Source organism: Ursus americanus, chromosome 21 (assembly GCF_024610735.1).
Source record: "Ursus americanus isolate L20-20 chromosome 21, mUrsAme1.1.p, whole genome shotgun sequence".
Lineage (NCBI taxonomy): Eukaryota > Metazoa > Chordata > Mammalia > Carnivora > Ursidae > Ursus > Ursus americanus.
Window position 1 is genome coordinate 25894838 of NC_142147.1, and position 22385 is coordinate 25917222.

General features: G+C 36.0%; 1 long non-coding RNA gene across 1 annotated transcript in view; it reads left to right on the forward strand.

Annotated features, from left to right (window-relative positions):
- The first annotated feature begins 13384 nt into the window (after positions 1-13384).
- The window catches only part of LOC148108234 (uncharacterized), a 185080-nt gene continuing 176079 nt past the window's right edge, over positions 13385-22385 (forward strand). The window contains exon 1 of the long non-coding RNA XR_015720851.1: positions 13385-13997. This is a non-coding gene — a long non-coding RNA (uncharacterized LOC148108234). The remainder of the gene's footprint in view (positions 13998-22385) is intronic.

The window sequence follows — 22385 nt, forward strand, 5'->3', positions numbered from 1 at the left end:
ACTTAACCCCTACAGCCATTTTTAAGTTTATGATTCAGTGGCATTAAGTACATTCGCGATGTTGTGCACCTATCACCACTATCTATATCCAGAACTTTTTCATCATCCCAAACAGAAATTCTGCACCCATAAAAAATAACCTAGCTGCCCTTCCCCCATCTCACCTTGATAACCTCTAATTACTGTCTTTACAAATCATACAACTTTAATTTTTTATTTTATTTTATTTTAAAGATTTTATTTATTTATTTGACACAGAGAGAGAGAGACAGCCAGCAAGAGAGGGAACACAAGCAGGGGGAGTGGGAGAGGAAGAAGCAGGCTCGCAGCAGAGCAGGGAGCCCAATGTAAGCTTGATCCCAGGACCCTGGAATCATGACCTGAGCCGAAGGCAGACGCTTAATGACTGAGCCACCCAGGCGCCCCAATCATACAACTTTTAAAATTATAAAATGTTGGCCTTTTTATATATGGGTTATTTCACTTAGCATATTTTCAAGATCTATGTATCTTGTAGCACATGTCAGAACTTTATTCTTTTTTTGGCCATGTAATATTCCATTGTATGGATATACTAGATTCCATTTACTGATATACCAAATTTTATTTATCAGTTCCTTTGTTGATGGACACTTGGGTGATTTCCACCTTTTAATAACTATGAATAATGCTTTCTTGAACACTGGAGTATAAGAATCTATTTGAGTCCCTGTTTGGGTTTATACCTAGGAATGGGGTTACTATATTTAACTTTCTATATTTAACTACTCATTAAAGACACTCCTTGAAGTGCCAGGCTCTGGGGAATAGGGGACATTACATAGCAGTAAAGGACCTAGGCACTGAAGGACCTCCTCGTCATAAGGCCATTACCCTAAAGAAGAGGAGATACAGTTGACTTTCCTAACACACAGAAACGGACACACAGACAAAATGAGAAGACAGAGGAATTTGTCCCAAATGAAAGAACAGGACAAGGCCATAGTCAGAGAATGAAATGAAACAGATATAATTAACATGACTCAAAGAGAATTTAAAGTAAAAATCATAAATACATGTACTGGACTTGAGAAAAGTAGAAGGCATCAGTGAGACCCTTAACACAGAGGTAAGTAATAACAAGGCACAGATAAAGGGCCCAATAAACAACATGAAATGCATGCTTGGCAGAATGAACAGCAGGCTGGAAGAAAGAGAGGGAAAAGTTAACAAACTAGAATAGAGAGTAATGAAAAGTAATCAAGCTGAACAAAAGACAGAAAAAAAAAAAAACTATGCAAAACAAGAATAGACTTAGGCAACTCAGTGACTTCATCAAACATAATAACTTTCATATTATAAGAGTCCCAGAAGAAGAAGAAGAGAGAAAAGGGGGCAGAAAATTTATTTGAAGAAATAATAGTTGAAAATGTCCCTAATCTGGAGAAGGTAAGAGCTATTCATATCTAGGAGGCACAAAGAACCCCAAACAATATCAACAAAAGATTAACAGCAAGACATACTTTAATTAAACTGGCAAAATATAGTGTGATTAAAAAAAATGTAAAAGCAGCAAAAAAAAAAAAAAAAAGAAGAAGAAGAAGAAGAAGAAGAAGAAGAAGAAGGGGACACCTGGGTGGTACAGTCAGCTAAGTATCTGCCTTCGGCTCAGGTCATGATCCCAGGGTCCTGGGATTGAGTCCCACATCAGGCTCCTTGCTCAGCAGGGAGTCTGCTTCTCCCTCTGCCTGTCACTCTCTCTCACTGACAAAAAATAAATAAAATCTTAAAAAAAAAAAAAAAAAGTAACATACAAAGGAAATCCCATAAGACTAGTGAGATTTTTCAGCAGAAACTTCCCAAGCCAGAAGAAAGTAACATGATATATTCAAAGTGATGAATGAAAATAATGTGCAGCCAAGAATACTGTATCCAGAAAGGCTATTCTTCAGAAAAGAAGGAGAGAGGAAGAGTTTCCCAGACAAAAACTAAAGGAGTTCATGATCACTAAACCAGCCCTGCAAGAAATATTAAAGGTGACTGAGTGGAAAGGAAAGACCAAAAATGAGAGTATCAAGGTAGGAAACACAAAAACAGTAAAAATGAATACTTCTGTTAAAAAAAAAAATTAGTCAAGGACCCAACAAAATAAAAGGATGTAAAATATGACACCATATACCTAAAACATGAGGAAGAGAAGAGTCAAGAATGGGTTCAAACTTGGGGCACCTGGGTGGCACAGTCAGTTAAGTATCCAACTCTTGGTTTCAGCTCAGGTTGTGATCCCAGGGTCATGAGACTGAGCCCTGCATTGGGCTGCGTGGAGTCGGCTTGACACACTCTCTCCCTCTCCCTCTGCCCCTACTCCCTGTGCTGTCGTGCGGTCTCTCTCTCTCTCAAATAAATAATCTTAAAAAAGAGAATGGGTTCAAACTTAAATGACCATCAACTTAATATACACTGCTATACACAGATGTTATATACAAACCTAATGGTAAGCACAAATCAGAAACCACTAATAAATATGCAAAGAATAAAGAGAAGGAAATCCAAACATATACTAAAGAAAACCAGCAAATCATGAAAGACAGAAAGACAAGAAAGGATCAGTGGGAATCTTCAGAAACAACCACAAAACAAGTAATAAAATGACAGTAAATACATATCTATCAATAATTCCTTTGAGGGGCGCCTGGGTGGCACAGCGGTTAAGCGTCTGCCTTCGGCTCAGGGCGTGATCCCGGCGTTACGGGATCGAGCCCCACATCAGGCTCCTCTGCTGGGAGGCTGCTTCTTCCTCTCCCACTCCCCCTGCTTGTGTTCCCTCTCTCGCTGGCTGTCTCTATCTCTGTCGAAAAAAAAAAAAAAAAAATTAAAAAAAAAAATAATAATTCCTTTGAATGTAAAATGTAAATGGACTAAACGCTCTAATCAAAAGACACAGGGTGAAAGAATGGATAAAAAAAAAGACTTGTCTTTATGCTGCTTATGAGAGACTCATTTTAGAACTAAAGACACCTGCAGATTGAAAGTGAGGGGATACAGAAACACCTATCATGCAAATGGATGTCAAAAGAAAGCCAGAGTAACAATATTTGTATCGGACAAAATAGACTTTAAAACAAAGACTGCAACAAAAGACAAAGAAAGATGGTATATAAAAGGGACAATCAAAAAAGAAGGTATAAAAATTGTAAATACATCCCCAACATGGGGCCACCCAAATACATATCACAGTTAACAACAAACATAAAAGATCTAATCAACAATAATACAGTATTAGTAGGGAACTTTAATACCCCACTTACATCAATGGACAGATTCTCTAAACAGAAAATCAACAAGGAAACAATAGCTTTGAATGATACAGTGGACCCAATGGATTTAACAGTTATAGGCATAACTTTCCACTCTAAACCAGCAGAATACACATTCTTTTCAAGTGCACATGGAACATTCTCCAGAACAGATCACATATTAGGCCACAAAACAAGCTTCACCAAATTCAAGACAGTCGAAATCATACCATGCACCTTTCCTGACCACAATGCTATGAAACTAGAAGTCAACCACAAGAAAGAATCTGGAAAGGCCACAATACATGGAGGTTAAATAACATGCTACTAAATAATGAATTGGTCAACCAGGAATAAAGAAATAAAAATTTCATGGAAACAAATGAAAATGAAAACACAACAATCCAAAAACTTTGGGAAGGAAAATAATAATAAAGATTAGAGAAGAAATAAATGATATAGAAACTAAAAAAGCAATAGAACAATAAAACCAGGAGCTGGTTCTTTGGGGAAAAAAATCAGTAAAATTGATAGAACTCAGGGAGCCTGGGTGGCTCAGATGGTTAAGTGTCTGCCTTTGGCTCAGGTCATGATCTCTGGGTCCTGGGATTGAGAGCCACATCAGGTTCCCAGCCCAGCAAGGAGTCTGCTTCTCCCTCTTCCTGTGCCTCTCTCCCCTGCTCATGAGTGCATGTGTGCTCTCTGTCTCAAATGATTTTTTTTTTTAAATCTTTAAAAAATTGATAACCTTCTACCAGACTTATCAAGAAAAAAAGAGAAAAGAATCAAATAAATAAAATCACAAATGAGAGTTGAAATTACAACCAAAGCCACAGAAATACAATTATAAAAGAATATTATGAAAAACTATGTGCCAACAAATTGGACAAGCTAGAAGAAATGGATAAATTCCTAGAAACATATAATCCACCAAAACAAATAGGAGAAATAGTAAAGTTGAACATACTGATAACTAGTAAAGAAACTGAATCAGTAATCAAAAAAACTCCCATCCAACAAAAGTCCAGGACCAGATGGCTTCAGGGTGAATTCCACTAAAAAATGGAAAAAGAGAGAGAGGCCAGCACCACCCTGATACCAAAACCAGATAAAGACCACACACACACACACACACACACACACACACACACGCAAAGAAAGAATGAACGAACAAACTACAGGCCAATAACTCTAATGAACATAGATGTAAGAACTTTCAACAAAACACTAGCAAACCAAATTTAACAATACATTTAAAAAATCACCATGATCAAATGCAATTTATTCCTGGATTGCAAGGGTGTTTCAATATTTGCAAATCAACCAACATGATACATCACATCAATAAGAGAAAGGAGAAAACCCATACGATCATTTTAATAGATGCAGAAAAAGCATTTGAGAAAGTACAATATGCACTAATGACAAAAACCCTCAACAGAGTTTAGAGGGAACATACCTCAACATAATAAAGGCCATATATGAAAATCCCACAGCTAACATAATGCTTAATGGGGAAAAACAGAGCTTTTCCTCTATGGTCAGAAACAAGATAAGGACGTCCACTCTCAGTACTTTTATTCAACATAGTTTTAGCCACAGCAATCAGAGAACAAAAAGAAATAAAAAGCATCCAAATTGGTAAGAAAAAAGTAAAATTTTCACTATTTACAGGTGACATAATACTAAATATATAGAAAACCTTTAACGCTTCACCAAAACTGCTAGAACTGATAAGCAAATTTGGTATAGTGGCAGGATACAAAATCAATGTACAGAAATATGTTGCACTTCTACATACCAATAATGAACCAGCAGAAAAAGAAATTAAGAAAACAAATCCACTTACAATTACACCAAAAACAATAAAGTACTGAGGACTCTAAAGACATGAAAGACCTGTACTCTGAAAATTATAAAACACTGATGAAAGAAATTGAAGATGACACAAAGAAATGGAAAAACATCCAATGCTCATAGATTGGAAGGATACTTTGAAACTGTCTATACTACAGAAGCAATCTACACATTTAATGCAATCCCCATCAAAATACCAATAGCATTTTTCACAGAACTAGAAAAAACAATCCTAAAATTTGTATGGAACCACCAAAGACGATGAATAGCCAAAGCAGTCTTGAAAAAGAAGAACAGAACTGGACACATTGCAATTCCAGACTTCAAGTTATATTATGAAGCAGTAATAATCAAAACAGTATGGTACTGGCACAGAAACAGAAACATAGATCAATATGCATAGAATAGAAAATCCAGAAATACACCCAGTTATAGGTTAATTTTCAACAAAGCAAGCAAGGATCTGCAATGAGTAAAAGTATCTTTAACAAACAGTGTTGGGAAAACTGGACAGCAACACGCAAAAGAATGCAATTGGACCACTTTCTAACATCATACACAAATATAAATTCAAAATGGATCAAAGACCTAAATGTGAGACCTGAAACCATAAAAATCCTAGAAGAAACACAGGCAGTAATTTCTCCTACATTAGCCATGGCAACCTTTTTTTTCTAGATATGTCTCCTGAGACAAGGGAAACAAAAGCAAAAATAAACTATTAGGACTACATCAAAAGAAAAAGCTTCTGCACAGTAAAGGAAACAATCAACAAAACTAAAAGGTAACCTACGGAATAGGGGAAGGTATCCGCAAATTTCAAATCCAATAAAGGTTTAGTATCCAAAATAAAGAACTTATACAGTTCAACATCTGAAATACAAATAACCCAATTTAAAAATGGGCAGAAAACCCGAATAGACATTTTTCCAAAGAAGACTTACAGGTGGTCAATAGATACATGAAAAATGCTCAACACCGTTTATCACCAGGGAAATGCAAATCAAAACTTCAATGAGAATTTACCTCACAGCAGTCAGAATGGCTAAAATCAACAACACAAGAAACAATGGATGTTGGCAAGGATGTGGAGAAAAAGGAATCCTTGTGCACCGTTGGTAGTGCAAAGTGATGCAGTCAAAGTGGAAAACAGTATGGAGGTTCTTCAAAAAGTTAAAAATAGTATTTCCCCAAAGAATACAATAATACTAATTCAAAGAGATATACACACGCCTATATTTACAGCAGCAGTATTTACAAGAGCCAAATTGATATTACTTTTAGATTTTTGACATAACAATAGCATTTGCCATTTACTAAGTGTTTTTATGTACTAAGCATTATTGCAAGGTCCTCTGATAATTCCAATTTTCTAATAACCTAATCTTGATAACCCTTCCTCCTGGTATGGATGTCCTTGTCCATATAACTATTCCTATTTGAGAGAGAACACTTAAAAATTCAGAACAATTAAGTAACTTACAAAAGGTCACTCAATTAAGAGTCACCATTATTTAATCTTTACTATATGTCAGGCACATATTTAACATTGTATCATTTCATTTAATGCTATGATGTATTATAAATTTCCATTTTATTTAACAGGATCTTAATCACGGTTGTACACTCATCTATTAAGAGGCAGACCTGAGTTTTGAATCCAGGTCTGTTATATAAATTATTATACTAATTATGTACTTAGGGATAGGTTATTAAATTGGCATACAAGATGTTTATAAAACCATTTTCTTGATAAATCTAGAAAGGCTATTACTTGAAAAGTTTTCTTCTTTACCACCTATATGAAAAATCTCTATTCCAGAAATTCCTTTTATTCTTTTGTTTTACTTCTTAAAAAGGGAACTTTTAGTTAAGCTTATTATTCATTTCCTTTATGGCTTACTATCCAGGAAAGCCCTTTAAAAAATCCCACTACTATGTATTTATCCAAAGGATACAAAAATTGTGATCTGAAGGGGCACATGCACCCCAATGTTTATAGCAGCAATATCCACAATAGCCAAACTATGGAAAGAGCCTAGATGTCCATTGGCAGATGAAAGGATAAAGAAGATGTGGTGTGTGTGTGTGTAAATGGAATATATATATATATATATTTATATATATATAAATGGAGTATTTCTCAGCCATCAAAAAGAAGGAAATCTTGCCATTTGCAACTATGTTGATGGAACTAGGAGGTATTATGCTAAGTGAAATAAGTTAACCAGAGAAAAACAAATACCATATGATTTTACTCTAATGTAGAATTTAAGAAAAAAAACAGATGAACATAGGGGAAGCAAAGGAAAAATTAGATGAAAATTATAAAAGACTCTTAACTATAGGGAACAAACTGAGGGTTGCTGGAGGGGAGGTGGGTACGGAAATGGGGTAACTGGGTGATGGGTATTAAGGACAGCACTTGATAAAATGAGCAGAGTGTTATATGCAACTGATGAATCACTAAATTCTACCCGTGAAACTAATAATATACTACATGTTGACTAGATTGAATTTAAATAAAAAAACATTTTTAAAAACCCCATGTTTTGCTAATGACACATATTTACTATTAATATTATCATGGTTCTTTTATCTCTTTATTTCCTTTTATCCTGCTCTTAAAGATTATTTACTATTGTTACAAAAAATGGATATCTCTAACAGATTTCAAGCATCTTCTTAGGTTACCTCTTTCATATAATGACAATCTCTCATTTTTTCCTCCAGTTTTATTGAGGTATCATTGGTATACACCACTGTACAAGTTTAAGGTGTATAACATAATTGTTTGACTTACATATATTGTGAAATGATTACCACAATGTTTAGTTACCTTCTATAGACACAATAGGCAAAAAAAAAAAAGTTATTGTGATGAGAAGTCTTAAGATTTACCCTCTTAACTTTCATATGTATCATACAGCAGTGCAAACTACAGTCATCATAATGTACATTACATCCCTAGTAATAGTTATCTTGTAATTGGAAGTTTGTACTTCCCCTACCCACTGCCTCTTTTAACAACAAACCTGACCTCTTTTCTGAGTGTTGTTTTGTTTTCAGAGTACACATGTAAGTGAGATCAAATAGTATTTGTCATTCTCTAACTTATTTCACATAGCCTAATACCCTCAAGGTCCATCCCTGTTGTCACAAATGGTAGGATGTTCTTGTTTTTTTTTTATGGCTAATATACCTTTGTGTGTGTGTCACAGCTTTTTTTTCCGTTCGTCTTTTGATGGACCCTTAGGTTGTTTCCATGTCCTGGTTATTGTAAATAATGCTGATATGAACATGGGGGTGCAGATGTTTTTTTCTTCACATTGTAAGTTATGCTTAATCATCCCTAGCTTAGATTTTCTTGCCACCTATTTTTCAACTTATAAAAACCACACACTTCTGTAAAACTCCCTCTATTAAAGGGTACCAAACAGATTTCCACGTTCACCCCACAATACTTGTCATTCTCATTCACACTACATCATGTACATATTCTTTACTTAAGACTCTTCATTTTTGGCTTTTCCAAGTTTTCTTCCTACCTTCTCTTTCATTAAGACTCTTGATTTTTGGCTTTTCCAAGTTTTCTTCCTACCTTCTCTTTCATATGTTGCCGCCTTCATTCCAAGAGCTCTAAAAATAGAAATAATGCCCTAATTTTCTCCACGACTCTCTTCTTTTTCCTTTATCTCTCTCTTAGGAATCTTTATTATTACAAAGGTTTTCGGATTTTTTCTTCACCCTCTACCTCTTTCCCAGGTTCTTAAGCTGCATTTCTTCTTACTTGTCAAATAGGTTCATGGATGAACTTTATTTTCCTCTAAACCAAATACTGAGTGTCTGTTAACGGCTTATCATCCTCCCTGTCACTCAAGATTTAATCTTTAGATTTTTCAATCTGCCTTCTTACAATGGTCAACAGATCAGTGTGTTCTTAAACTGAAGTCTTAAATTAAAACAGATTAAATAACCTAAATCAAAATCATGAGTAAGGGTTGTTAAAAATGCAGATTCATGTGCTTCACCCCTGGATTAACTAGGATTTCACACAAGATTCCTGCAACCCGTTTTTTAAAAAACACCCCATCTAAGTCTTAGGCACACTATGTTTGGGAAATAGTGCATTATATCAAGTATCATCTAATTCTGTAGATCTGTCTACCTTTTCAATGTTTCTCATTTGGTTCTCTCCTTTCCTATGGCCTTTACCCTAGTGTAGGGCTGCTTAATCTCTTAGCTGGACATTTGTAATAGGACTTCCTTGCCTCTAGGATATTTTCCACTCTAATTCATCCTACACCCTGGAGTCTTATTAATCTTACTAAGTCACAGCTCTGCTCATTTAATGTGACAAGAATTTATTGAGAGCATACTATATACTAGGTGCTCTAGGGCAGGAGGTTCCAAATGGGGCTGATAATCAGAGTCATTAAGTGAGAGAAGGCTTTTCAAAATAGATTCTACCACCCCTCTAGGCCTATCAAATTAGAATCTATAGAAATAGAGTTGAGAAGTTCATTTTTAAAAAGTTCCCCAGGTGACTCTGATACTTTTGGGCAACACTAGATTGGAGCATATAAAGACTAAGACATTCTTGTATATTTCAGAGTGTATTGGGAATGATGTGAACATATACAAATATAATACATTGATTAATGCTATATTAGAAATACCAGGTGCCGTAGGAAAGATTAATTCTAACTTCATTAAATATCTTTAGTAACACACCCAGCTGGAAGAAATCTTTTCCTCCTCTAATTTCCCACAGTACTTTATCTATAATTCTCTCAAAGTCTCACTTTTATTTTGCACTATAATTACCTTCGTATATGTCTCATGTCTTCTACAGTTGTACTTCGGGGCAAAGCCTTGGCCTTATGAGGGCAAATAATCTGACAGTAATTTTTTGTGTTCTAGTTTATTTACAGGATAAAGCTGTACCCAAACAAACCTTAATTATATACAGTAATGCACTTAATAAATTATCTCAAAAATAGGATGTCTCTGTAACTCTTGGATATATGAGGCCAAATTTGTGAATTTTAATCACAGCATGGCACTCAGTAAAGGTCCTTCAACACAAGCAGGTACTCAATATGAAGTTATGTGTGAATCAATGAGATCTGGGGAAAATGCCTTTGGATATACAAAAATACACTTAATATGTCCAGTATCTATCATAAAAGGTTATAGATTCCAAATTAAATAATATGCGGGTGATTTTGCAAACCAATGCCTTATAAGCCAAAACCAGTTAGTCTCTTTGTTTTGTTTGGATAGCCCAGTATTATTAGGGTGTATGTTTTGTTTACAAATTTAAATGTCTTGCTTAGGCAGATATTCGTTGATTTATCACAGGCTCTACTACTTCCTATTACCTTACACTAATCTGATTACACATTTATGTCTATATAAATGGTCTAAACGGGAGTAGAACAGACTCTGGGGACCGACAACTGCTCCCAACCTTTTCCACTTACTGAGCACTGGCTGTTGTTAAGGGCTGGACTGTGTGCAGCCCCCACCAAACCCCCATATTTCTGTTGAAGTCCGAACCCCCAGCATCTCAGAATGCAGCCATATTTGAACACAAGATCTTTAAAGAGGTAATTAAGCAAAAAAAAAAAAAAAAAAAAAAAATGTCTTTAGGATAGATCCTAATCCAGTATGAATGGTATCCTTTTAAAAAGAAATTTAGAGGGACGACTGGGTGGTTCAGTCGGTTAAGTGACTGCCTTCATGCTCAGGTCATGACCCCAGGTTCCTGGGATCGAGTCCCACACCGAGCTCCTTGCGTAGCAGGGAGCCAGCTTCACCCTCTGCATGCAGCTCCCCCTGCTTGTGCACGCTCGCGCTCTCTCTCTCTCTCTGACAAATAGAATCTTAAAAAAAAAAAAAAAAAAGGACAGTTTTATTAAAAAAATAAAAAGAAGAAGAAATTTTGACATAGAAGTTTACATGCACATTGCAAAGACCACACAAAGACAAAGGCAGAACATGGCCATCTATATAAGCCAAGGAGAGAGACCTCAGAATGAAATCAACCCTGCTAACAACTTGATCTTGGACTTTCTACCCTCTAGAATTGTAGGAAAATAAATTCTGTTGTTTAAGCCACCCAGCCTGTAGTATTTTGTTAAGGCCGTCCTAGCAAACTAATACAGCTGCCAATTATATTTAATATTAATCTTAGGCATTTTTACATCAAAATACACTGGCGAATACAATTCTAAGCAGCTTAGAATCTAGTAGATGAGGCAAACTATATCTAAGATACACTTAGCAACATAAATAAGAAACATTACAAGGCCTAAAGCAAAACCAAATAAGGAGATTATAATTCTACAGGTGGTCTGAAGTAAGAGTTGATTATGGCCTACATCTCAAAATATTTAGAATTTAACCTAGGTGTTGAAGGATAAGAGTCAACAAAGTGGAGGGGAAAGGACATCTAGGTGAGAAGAACAGTGTGCAAAGTCAAATATATTTACTATTTGAATAAACATATTTTTCCAAGTTATAGGTACATGTAACGAATTCAAGTTTCCTTTCTCAACCCTAAAGTCACTATATATTTTTAAATTAATGACCAAGTCCTTATAAAATTTAGGCATTTTTTTTTTCCCTGCCAGATAAGTAACAGCCCAAATGACTTTGTTCAGTACAATACTGACATCCATAGGATGCTCTGGTTCATCTCTAAGTTCTCCTGGGTTTCTGCTGAGATTTAGTTTTATTTTCAAGTGGTCTGTGAGGGCAGTTAAGCAGTTCATCGAACATCCTCTTTTGAAATTCTGGCCATTTTTTTCGTCTCTTGCCTATACATCAAATCTCATCACATTAGCTGGCTCCACAATGCAGGTGGCCTGTGTTTTCTTAAGTGCCCCTTCTTTTGCAGAATGTATTACACAGTTCATTAATGTTTTATACCTAAGCATTCTAATGTATTTAATTTTTTATTTAATGAAATTTCTAACCTACAGGCTGAGGAAGTTATTCAAAGCGTTTCATCCAAGCTGCTGGAAAAGTGCTCATTAGCAGGGAGTTCTGAAGATGGAATATTAAGAAAGAGGTTGGCAGGAACATAAACACATAGATCTAAGCTTTCATAAATGCTTCCCTGCCTTAACTCTAGAGGACTAAATTCTTCCTGATAAGCAGGTAAGTTTTGCTTAAATTTTCTTAAAGATTTTGGTGACAAGAATTTAACAATGACTTTCGTGGTTTGTTAAAAGGTGTGTTTTAAAGCCACAGGATCTTTTTAAAAGAATTATCTGTCTTTAAAGGGCCTTGTTTCTCTTCTATCATTTCAATGTTTAGTTTCATAAATAACACTTATCTGAGACCAACATCATCAAATGAGATACACGTTTGAACCAAAGGCGCCATATTTAGCACCTGGGTTCAATTATTTTAGATTAACATGATTCTCTTAAAGAAAGATGGAGACAGCTGAAAAGAGTGTGATTCTTGGAACGGTTTAAGCTCAAAGCACCTGCCCATTTTACCATCTGCCTTCAGATTTGTGGGAGATTAAGAATTTAAGAGAACATTTGAGACTGTTACAGAAAATTTGAAAATTCAGGTCTTAGTCCATTACCAGGTTAAGATGGAATTTGGCAGTTAGGAAGAACCAAATTTTAAATTTAAAAGTAAGTCGAATTGCACCCAGTGTTTTAAAACTACAAAACATGTACAGTGCTGTAAAAATCCGCAGTCTAAGAAGTTGCTGAATTTTTACCTTTTTCTTTTTTCAGTACCCGCTCCTCTTGTGACAAAGTGGACTAGAGTTTCCGTAAACCCCTATTTAATGAGGGGTAGGGTTACCACACGCTTACCTGAGGGAAACAACTTGCACTTTGTAACTGGACAGGAATATCGTTTGGTGACAGAGAAGGGTAAAGGAAACGGAGGTCGGTGGCGTGACCCTAGCACACGCTCGCCTTCACTCTTGAGGAAACTGCCTCAGCCCGACAGCTCCTCGTCCATCTAGCAGAGATGCTTTTCCCGCGGAGTCTCGTCTTCCGGCCAGAAAGTCACCTCGGCCCGCCCACCCGGAAGCCGTCGTCTTGGCAACAGAGTACCGACCCTTCCCCATCCCTTCGCCACGCCCACCGCTTTGGGCGCCTGGAGCCATTCTGGCTTTGATTGGTCCATCAATCCTTCACTCTAGGAGACGTGTGGGGCGGCGCGACACCAGACTTCATATTTGAATTTGTGGCGCGTAGAGTTCTTGAGGTGCGTAATGTGGCTGGGCGTCTTATTGGAGCCAGTAATCTTGTGGTGAGCGACTCTGAGGGGAACATGACAAAAAGGGCGGCAGGAGGTGGAGGGGCCCTGAGTCAAAGCGTCCGTCTCGAGATGAAGAACTTCAGCCGGGCAGCTTACTTGCCTGAGGCAGGACCTCTGTCCGCCTACACAGAACCTCTAGGTTCTTTCTCGTGTCGTTTTCCCTGCGATTCAGAGACTGCCTGTGTGTCGTCGGTCAGTCGCCCCTGAAGGAAGTCTCCTAACGCCACCTTCCCTCTTTCTTCAGTGTCTCTCACTTCCCTCCTCAGAAACAACCTTCCAGCTCTGACTCGCTTCCACGTCCCACCAACTACACTTTATTCCCCACCGCTGTTTTTCATAATTATACCCTCGTCCCCCTCACCAGCAGTATCAGAAACTTTACACCCGCACTTGACTGTGGAAAAATGTCTCCGTAGCAACTGGTGAGTGTCCCACAGCTCACAAACTGAATCCAGAACGTTCCTTTTCAAGAAAGAGGATTCTGCTGTCCTAATCTTCCCAAGTGGGATGTAGAGGAGGTCACGTGAAGAACGCAAATGGAAGCTCTGTATAAAGCACCACAGAAATGTAAGTTACTATTGTGTATTGCTGACTCTGAATGATGATGGATTCGTTTCAAAAAACATGGTTATTTTGTTCTTGGTCAGACCTATTGATATATGCGTTCATATGTATGTTGGAGTGCAGTGAAACTCTGAGGCTTGATCTGAAACAAAAGCAACCACTGATTGAAACCTCTTCACTGAATTTCAACTTCTTTGGTATGACATGATTTCCCTTCACTCCCTAATGTATTTAATGTCAAATTGAGATTCAGGACCATTTCAGAAGTTTTATGGTATAAATGGACAGCTTTCCCTAACATCTTCTATGACTGTGAGAATCTTCTATTTCTTTCTAATTTGATAATTCAACGTAAATTTCTCTATGTCCAGTCTCTAGAACAGAGATTCTTAACTTTGGGGGAGGGGGGTCCATAGTCCCCTCTAAGAACCAAGAAAAACCTTGGAGGTTTTGTATACAATATAACAAACAAAAATTTTATATCAATTTCAGGGAATTTTAGAGTCCACTTTGAAGTATGGATATCTGTAGGACCCTATCCAGTTCTAGAAGTTTATTTCTATTTTTTTTTAAAGTAGTAGTTATGCAGCAAAGACAGGTGTTTTACTTAAAAAAAAATAATACTGCCAGGGGCGCCTGGGTGGCTCAGTCGTTAAGCGTCTGCCTTCAGCTCAGAGCGTGGTCCTGGCGTTCTGGCATCGAACCCCACGTCAGGCTCCTCTGCTGGGAGCCTGCTTGGGAGCCTGCTTCTTCCTCTCCCACTCCCCCTGCTTGTGTTCCCTCTCTCGCTGCTTCTCTCTCTGTCAAATAAACAAATAAAATCTTAAAAAAATAAAATTAAAATAATGCCAATGTCATTTAACTTATGCGTTGAGACAGTTCTGAAGCAAGGGCAGATTGAGAAGTCGGAAACAGTTGCATTAGTAGCAAATCTTAAAGGAGCACTGATTTAAGAATTTTGGAGAAGTCACTGAAATGCTTCTTAAAGTCATAGGAAAGTCATCCACGGATGAGGGTAGTATATGGGCACATAGGCATACAAGAAATAAGTTGACAAGATTTTGTATGGCAAATTTTTTTGAATTAACATAAAAAGTAGGAAAATTCTTGATTGACACTAAGAGTTTGCGTGCCTTAATTCTTTGGATGTTTTATATTGAAATGATTTTTATTGTGAAAGTCCACCAACATGTCTATTGTACATGGTCTTCTGAATTATTTCAAGCATTATTTTTTCACATTAGAACTTTAGTTCAGCTGAAATTAATTTTGTGTATGATGTGAAGAATGGCTTTAACTAAATTTTATTTTCATTGTTTCATTGCTGTTTGGAAATCTATGGTCCATGGGCCAAATCTGGCCCACCATTTTTGTAAATAAAATTGTTGGAACACAAACACATCCATTTGTTTACTTCGGTGGCTAATTTTGTGCTACTACATCAGAGTTTAGTAGTTGTGACAGAGACTACATGGGCCTCCAAGCCTAATATATTACTGTCTGTTCCTTTACAGAAAAAGTTTGCCAGCCCCTGGAATAGGACATTGTTTCCCCACTAAGTGGATAATGTCATGTTTGTCCCATGTAGTGTTCATATGTTTGTCTTTGTCTTTGAGTTCTCTAGTCTGTCTCATTTGTCTAGCCCTGTACATATAACACAATGTGTTCATTCCTTTAGCTCTAAAATAAGACAATATCCAATAGGTTAAATTGCTGCCCTTATGCTCATACCAAGTTGTTTTTCACTTTACTTATTCTTAGCCCTTAGATCCTCCATATTAATTTTATGATCAGTTTACTAAATAACATGAGAAATCTTTTTGGGGGTTTGATGATAATTACTTTGAATATACAGATTTTTGGGGGGAAGAATGATCATCTTTACGATAGTCAACCTTTCCATACATGAACCTTGTATATCCTGATTGTTGTTTTGTCTTTAATGTGATTTTATAACTGTTTCCTTTAGAGTGTTCTTAAGAGAGATTAGTCTTTGGTTTTGCTTTCTTGCGCCTAGTCTTAGAATTAGGGCAAGGCTGGCTGGTTTCTTTAAGTGATGTAAGATGTTGTCTCCTCTATTTCTTGGAAGAGTTTGTATAGAATTGGTATTATTTCTTTGTTAAATAGAATGCATCAGTGCATCTGTCTAGGCCTGGCATTTTCTTTGTAAGAAGGTTTTAATGAAATTAAGAAAATGAGAACAAAGTTTACTTGCTTACATCTTACCGTTTCTGGCACTCTAGTTCTTCTTGTAGGTCTAAGTTTATATCATTTTCCTTAAGTCTGAAGAACTTCCTTGAACATTGCTTATAGTGTGGCTTATTGGTCATGGATTCTATTAGTGTTTATTTGCTTGAAATTGTTTTTATTTAACTTCGATTTTTGAAAGACATATTTTTAAACTGTATATATGATTTTGGTTTTTAGCACTTTTGTATTGTCTTCCTGCTTGTGTTGTTTTTAGTTAGATATTTGAAGTTGTATTTTGTTCTCTTGTATGTAATGTCTTTTTTTTTTTTGTCTGCTTTTTAAAAAATTTTTAAGACTTTTGTCTCTTTTATTTACTTATTTGAGAGAGAGAGAGAGAAGAAAGAGCAGACCAAGCAGTAGAGAACACAAATTGGGAGAAGGAGTAGAGGGAGAGGGAGAAGCAGACTCCCCACTGAGTAAGGAGCCAGAGGATATGGGGCTTGATCCCAGGACCCTGGGATTAGGACCTGAGCCAAAGGCAGATGCTTAACCAGCTGAGCTACCCATGCACTCCTGCTTATTTTTAAAGTCAGTTTTATTGTGGGGAAATTTACATAGAGTAAAAATCACTCATATTAGGACTACAGTTCCATGAATTTTGACAAATGTAAACAGTTTTGAACTTTTACCATAATCAAAGTATAGAGTATTTCTGTAAGTGTACAAAATTCCCTCATGCTCCATCATTATCAATTCTCCACCCCCACTCCTAGCCCCTAGAAAAACCAATCTGGCATAGGCTACTCATAGGTTTGCATTTTGAAAACATCTTGTTAATGGAATTTTATGCAGTATTTTGTGTCTAGCTTCTTTCACTTAGCATAATGCATTTAAGGTTCATCCATATTGTTGCATGTATCAGTAGTTTATCCCTTTTTTTTTTTTTTTAAAGATTTTATTTATTTATTTGACAGAGATAGAGACAGCCAGTGAGAGAGGGAACACAAGCAGGGGGAGTGGGAGAGGGAGAAGCAGGCTCATAGCAGAGGAGCCTGATGTGGGGCTCGATCCCAGAACGCCGGGATCACGCCCTGAGCCGAAGGCAGACGCTTAACCGCTGTGCCACCCAGGCGCCCCCTAGTTTATCCCTTTTTGTATGTCGTGGTATTCTGTTACATATATGTACCAAATTTGTCCATTTGACAGTTTGTAGACATTTGGGTTGTTTCCAGGATTTGGCTATTAACAATGAAGTTCTGTAAATATTAGCTGATAGGTCTTTGTGTGATTATAGATTTTTATTTTTGCTAGGTGACTACATAGGCGTGAAACTGCTGGGTCATATGGTAAAAATATGTTTAACTTTATAAAATACTGCCAATCTTTTTTTCAAAGTGGCTATTCCTTTTGTTTTCCTATCAGCAACTTATGATTATTCTCATTAGTGTACATTCATATCAGCTCTTGAGTGTTGTTAGTAGTTTAAATTTAACTGTTACAGTACATGTGCATTAGATGCCTCACTGTAATTTTAATTGCATTTCTCTGATGATTAATGATGTAAAGTATCTTTTCTGTATTTATTTGCTTTATGTATAACTTCTTTGGTGAAGCATCTATTAACAGCTCTTATTTTTTTATACAGCTTCATTGAAGTATAATTGACATACAATAAATTGCATATATTTAAATCATATGTTTTGATAAGTTTTGATATGTCTATACACCCATTACTACAATCAAATTAATATATATGCTACAACATGAATGAACCTTGAAAACATTAAGTGAAAGAAGATAATCACAAAAGGTTACACATTACGGGATTCCATATAAAATGTCCTCATAGGCAAATCTGTAGAGATTAAATATAGATTAGTGTTTGTCAGAGAGTGAGAGTGAGGTTTCTTTTGGGGGATGATAAAATGTTCTGGAATTAGAACTTGTGATGGCTGAATAGTTCTGTGAATATTCTAAAAACCCACTGATTTGTATTTTAAAAGGACAAATTTCATGGTGTGTGAACTATATATAAATAAAACTTATTTAAAAAGAGAGAGGGACACCCGGGTGGCTCAGTCGGTTAAGCATCCAACTCTTGTTTTTGGCTCAGGTCATGATCTCAGGGTGCTGGAATCAAGCCCAGCATCCAGCTCTGTACTTAACGGGGAGTCTACTTGGGATTCTCTCGCTCCCTCTCCTGCCCCTCCCCCTGCTCGTTCTCTCTCTCTCTCTCTCTTTCTCTCTCCCTCTCTCAAGTAAATAAATCCAAAAAAAAGGAAAAAACCCATTAGTTGTGATCCGCTAATGGGCTATTCAAACAGCATTGTTTATAAGTGCAAAAACATGGAAACTAACTCAGTGTCCACGAGCAGAAGAATGTTAAGAAAAGTTAAAAAATTGAATGAAAAATTAAATGAAAAAGTGAAGCTATTAAAATAATGAAGCAAAGAAATATGTATCAATATCATTAATCTCACGATCATAATTTGAGCAAAAATAGATTGCACAGGAATCTGTAACAGGTATAACACAGAATTAAAGTTTAAAAATATATAGAACACTATATGATTTAGTAAAAATATGAAAAATTTGTGGGGTTACAAACATCAGCTTCCAGAGAGTAATTTGTTGTGGAGATAACTTGTGGTATGTACTTGTAGCAGGGAAGAGCAAAAGACTATTACTAAGGAAGAATGCATACAGTGCTTAAACTGTATCTGTTAACATGTTATTTTTTAAGCTATGTGATAGGTATACAGAATTTTTTTTTATTTTTAGAATATTTTAAATAATTTTGTAGAAGAAAAAGGACAGAGCAAAATGGAGGTGGAACCATAGAACCTGGAAAGGCTAAGTTAGCTAAAATTTTTCACTTACAAAAGAGTAAAAGTGTCAAATGTAGAATTGAGAACAGATCAAATCCAATTGAGAAAAGGGTGTTGAGGGAGGACTGATTTGCATAACTGAAGTTGTAATATAACTTCTTTTAAAGTTATATTTTCCTTTGGGAAACCAAGCAAAAATATAGAGCAAGATGACCTGGAAACAATTTCACTAACACATATTTTGCAAAGTGATACTACTCTCAGGTCAAATCAATGCCTCCTAGGAGATTTTAGTCAAATAGACTCAGGAGAAAAACATAAGGATATGGGATATGAGGAAATGCCATGAGATCTTTCTTACATGGCATAGGAGCTCAGTTAAAAGATAATCACCTCATTAGAAGGTACCCTGAGAAACAGATTATACAGGTGAAACGAGGATACTTGAGTGGTTTCTAGGTTTTTCATATCAGATCCCATTCTAGTATCAAGGAATTCTAAAAATTTGATCCTTTTCCACAAGGAGGAAAGGAATTTATTAAAACTATGTTATCAAGCCTTTTGCCTGGGAAAAGAATTTTTTATAAAGAGAGGACTTTGTAGAAGCTGTGAGTTCAGAGGGCTAGGGTCATTTAAAAAGCACTACCAAGAGAGATAAAATGAGGAAAACAGGAATCCCAAGAGACTTCCAGAAACCCAGACCTGCAGAACATGGACAGGGATTATACGAATTCTGTACAGTTTCTTAAATATAGTGATATTCTCTCTCTTGGGTCAAATGATATCCCCAAAAAAGATATGTTCAAGTCCTTACCCTGGGTATTTGTGAATGTGACCTTATTTGGAAATAAGGTATTTGCAGATGTAACCCAAGTTAAGGTCATACTGAATTAGGGTGGACCCTAATCAGTGATAATCATCCTTATATAGAGAAAGGAGAAGATTTAGAATTAGGGAAGAAAGTAATAAAATCCTAAGACCTGTTTGTGTAGTAGTGTATAGCCAGCTTATGACAGATATACCCTATAGAGGTCTCATTTGTTTCTCTGAGGAATCCTCAAGATTCCTTAGAGTGACTTATCTAGGTATTTGACCTTACTCTCAAAAGCAGTTATCATTGCTGGGGAAAAAAATAATAAGCAAGAATAATAATAGTAAGAGCAAAGTAACAGCTAACCTAATATTTATCATCTTAACCGTTCTCTCGTTTGTTTCTTTTGATAACAATTACCCCTCTTTGACAGATGAGGAACTGAGTTCACTGGAAAGTTGACTTACTAAAAAACAAATCAACATTTCAAAAAAACATATCACCCTCTCCCAAGAGAGTAAGGAAAACAGGAGTTCAGGCATTAAATAGTACTGGTTATCAACTGTCTGAGATTCTAAATTTAAGACCTGTTTGAGAATGGAAGGGTGAATGCAAACATTTTAATTATGTGGTTTGGAGTTAAACTCATGCAACAAGTATCTGTAGCTGCTGTAGAAATAAAGGTGTGATTTCTCAATTGTCATTCTATAAAGATGACACTATTTCAGTCACCTTTCTTTTAAAAAATTAATGACAGTTTTGTTTTGTTTTTTAACTTAGATAGCATGTACTTTTGTTCTCTACCTATGAAGATATATTTGGAACAATATTTACAACTCACCATATCTTCTTCAGATTAGACAACCATCTGCCATCATGAGAACCATCAGAACTATCTGCCATCATGAGACTTCTAAGAGCATACATAGAACCTATTTATGTTAAAAAGTAGATGTTTTATTTCCCTTCAAGGAAACAGATTTCCCTTATCATATTTTTTTCTGGAAGAATATAGATCTTTTTTTTTAAAGAAAAAAGAATATTAAGTCAAATTATTGTTAATAAAAACTTTCACCCATTATGGTCGGAAGCAAGTCTAATTTTATCTAAAACTAAATCTTAGAATTTTAAGATTATAATTAAAATTATAATTAAAATGAGGTAATATGGAAGATAAAGTATATCCCAAAATATCTTAAATCCCAAGTTTTTATTTTTCAGAAAATTTTCAGATTTCTTGTTTCCTGCACTATGGAAGAAAAGATAACCTAAAATGCCCTCACTTGCAAAAGAAAAAAAAAAAAAAAAAAACTGTCATACAAAAGGGAAATCTCTAGGGTCTAGAAGCATTTAAGGTGCTGGGGGGAAAAATGCAATAAACCCATAGACTTTATCCATTCACCTACTGAGGCTTTTGTGTGGACATGATTTTTCAACTCTTTTGTGTAAATAGCGAGGAGCATGATTGCTGGATTATGTGATAACGGTATATTTAGTTTGTTAAAAAACAAACAAACAAAAAAACCTGCTAAACTCTCCCAAAGTGGTTGTATCATTTTGTATTTCCCCAGCAATAAATGGGAGTTCCTGTTGTTCCACAGCCTCACCAGCATTTGGTACTGTCAGTGTTTTGAATTTTTGGCATTCTAAGAACTGTGTAGTGATATCTCATTGTTTTAATTTGTAATTCCCTAATGTGTTTTATGATGTTGAGCATCCTCTCTCTCTCCCTTTTTTTTTTTTTTTCATCTGTAAATCTTCTTTGGTGAGGTATCTCTTCACACTTTTTTTAATACAGTTGTTTATTTTCTTGTTGTTGAGTTTTAAGAGTTATGTCTTCTAAGACAATTGTTCAACAATTGTCTCTGGTTAGTTTTAACAAATTGTCTTAGGGAAAATGCTTTTCGTACTGATGAGCTATGGGTAAGTTCAAACAACAACAGTCTTACATGTAGAATCTTTCACATCCAGTAATGATCTTTCTTTGGGAATGGGACTTTGAAAGAGTTCCAACTTCTGGACTGCCAGACATGATTGTAGCTGTTGTTTTTTTGAGACTTCCTTGGAGCTGGGGGTGGACAGATGGGCATAGGGCAAATTAAAATGCTGCAAAGCTCATTGTTCTTATGGAGATTTGGTTGGCTGTTTTTCTTGAATAATTTCTAGCATTCTGAAAATGTTTATTTTAATCATTTTTGCTAATGTTCTCATTTCTTGAATGAAAGAGAGGATTTTCAGAGTTCTTTATTTGAGATCTTCAGTGATGTCCACTTTCCTTTTTGTGAACAATGACACAAAATTTATGTTAGTGCTGTGAGATCTGGAAATATTCCTTGTCTGTGGAGCAGGACAAGATCTCAATTTACCAAGAAAGGTAATATGCTTGCTATAAACATATCATGTCAGTTTATAATTTTATAGAACAGAATCTTATGGAAAAGTCTTTGCCTCTAATTCTTGATAGGCCCAAAATACTCATAAGTAGGAAGAAAATGGAATCCTTGGGGTCAGAAAAAAAAGGCATAAAAAAACCTAAGCATGTCTAGAAAAGAACTGTGGCTA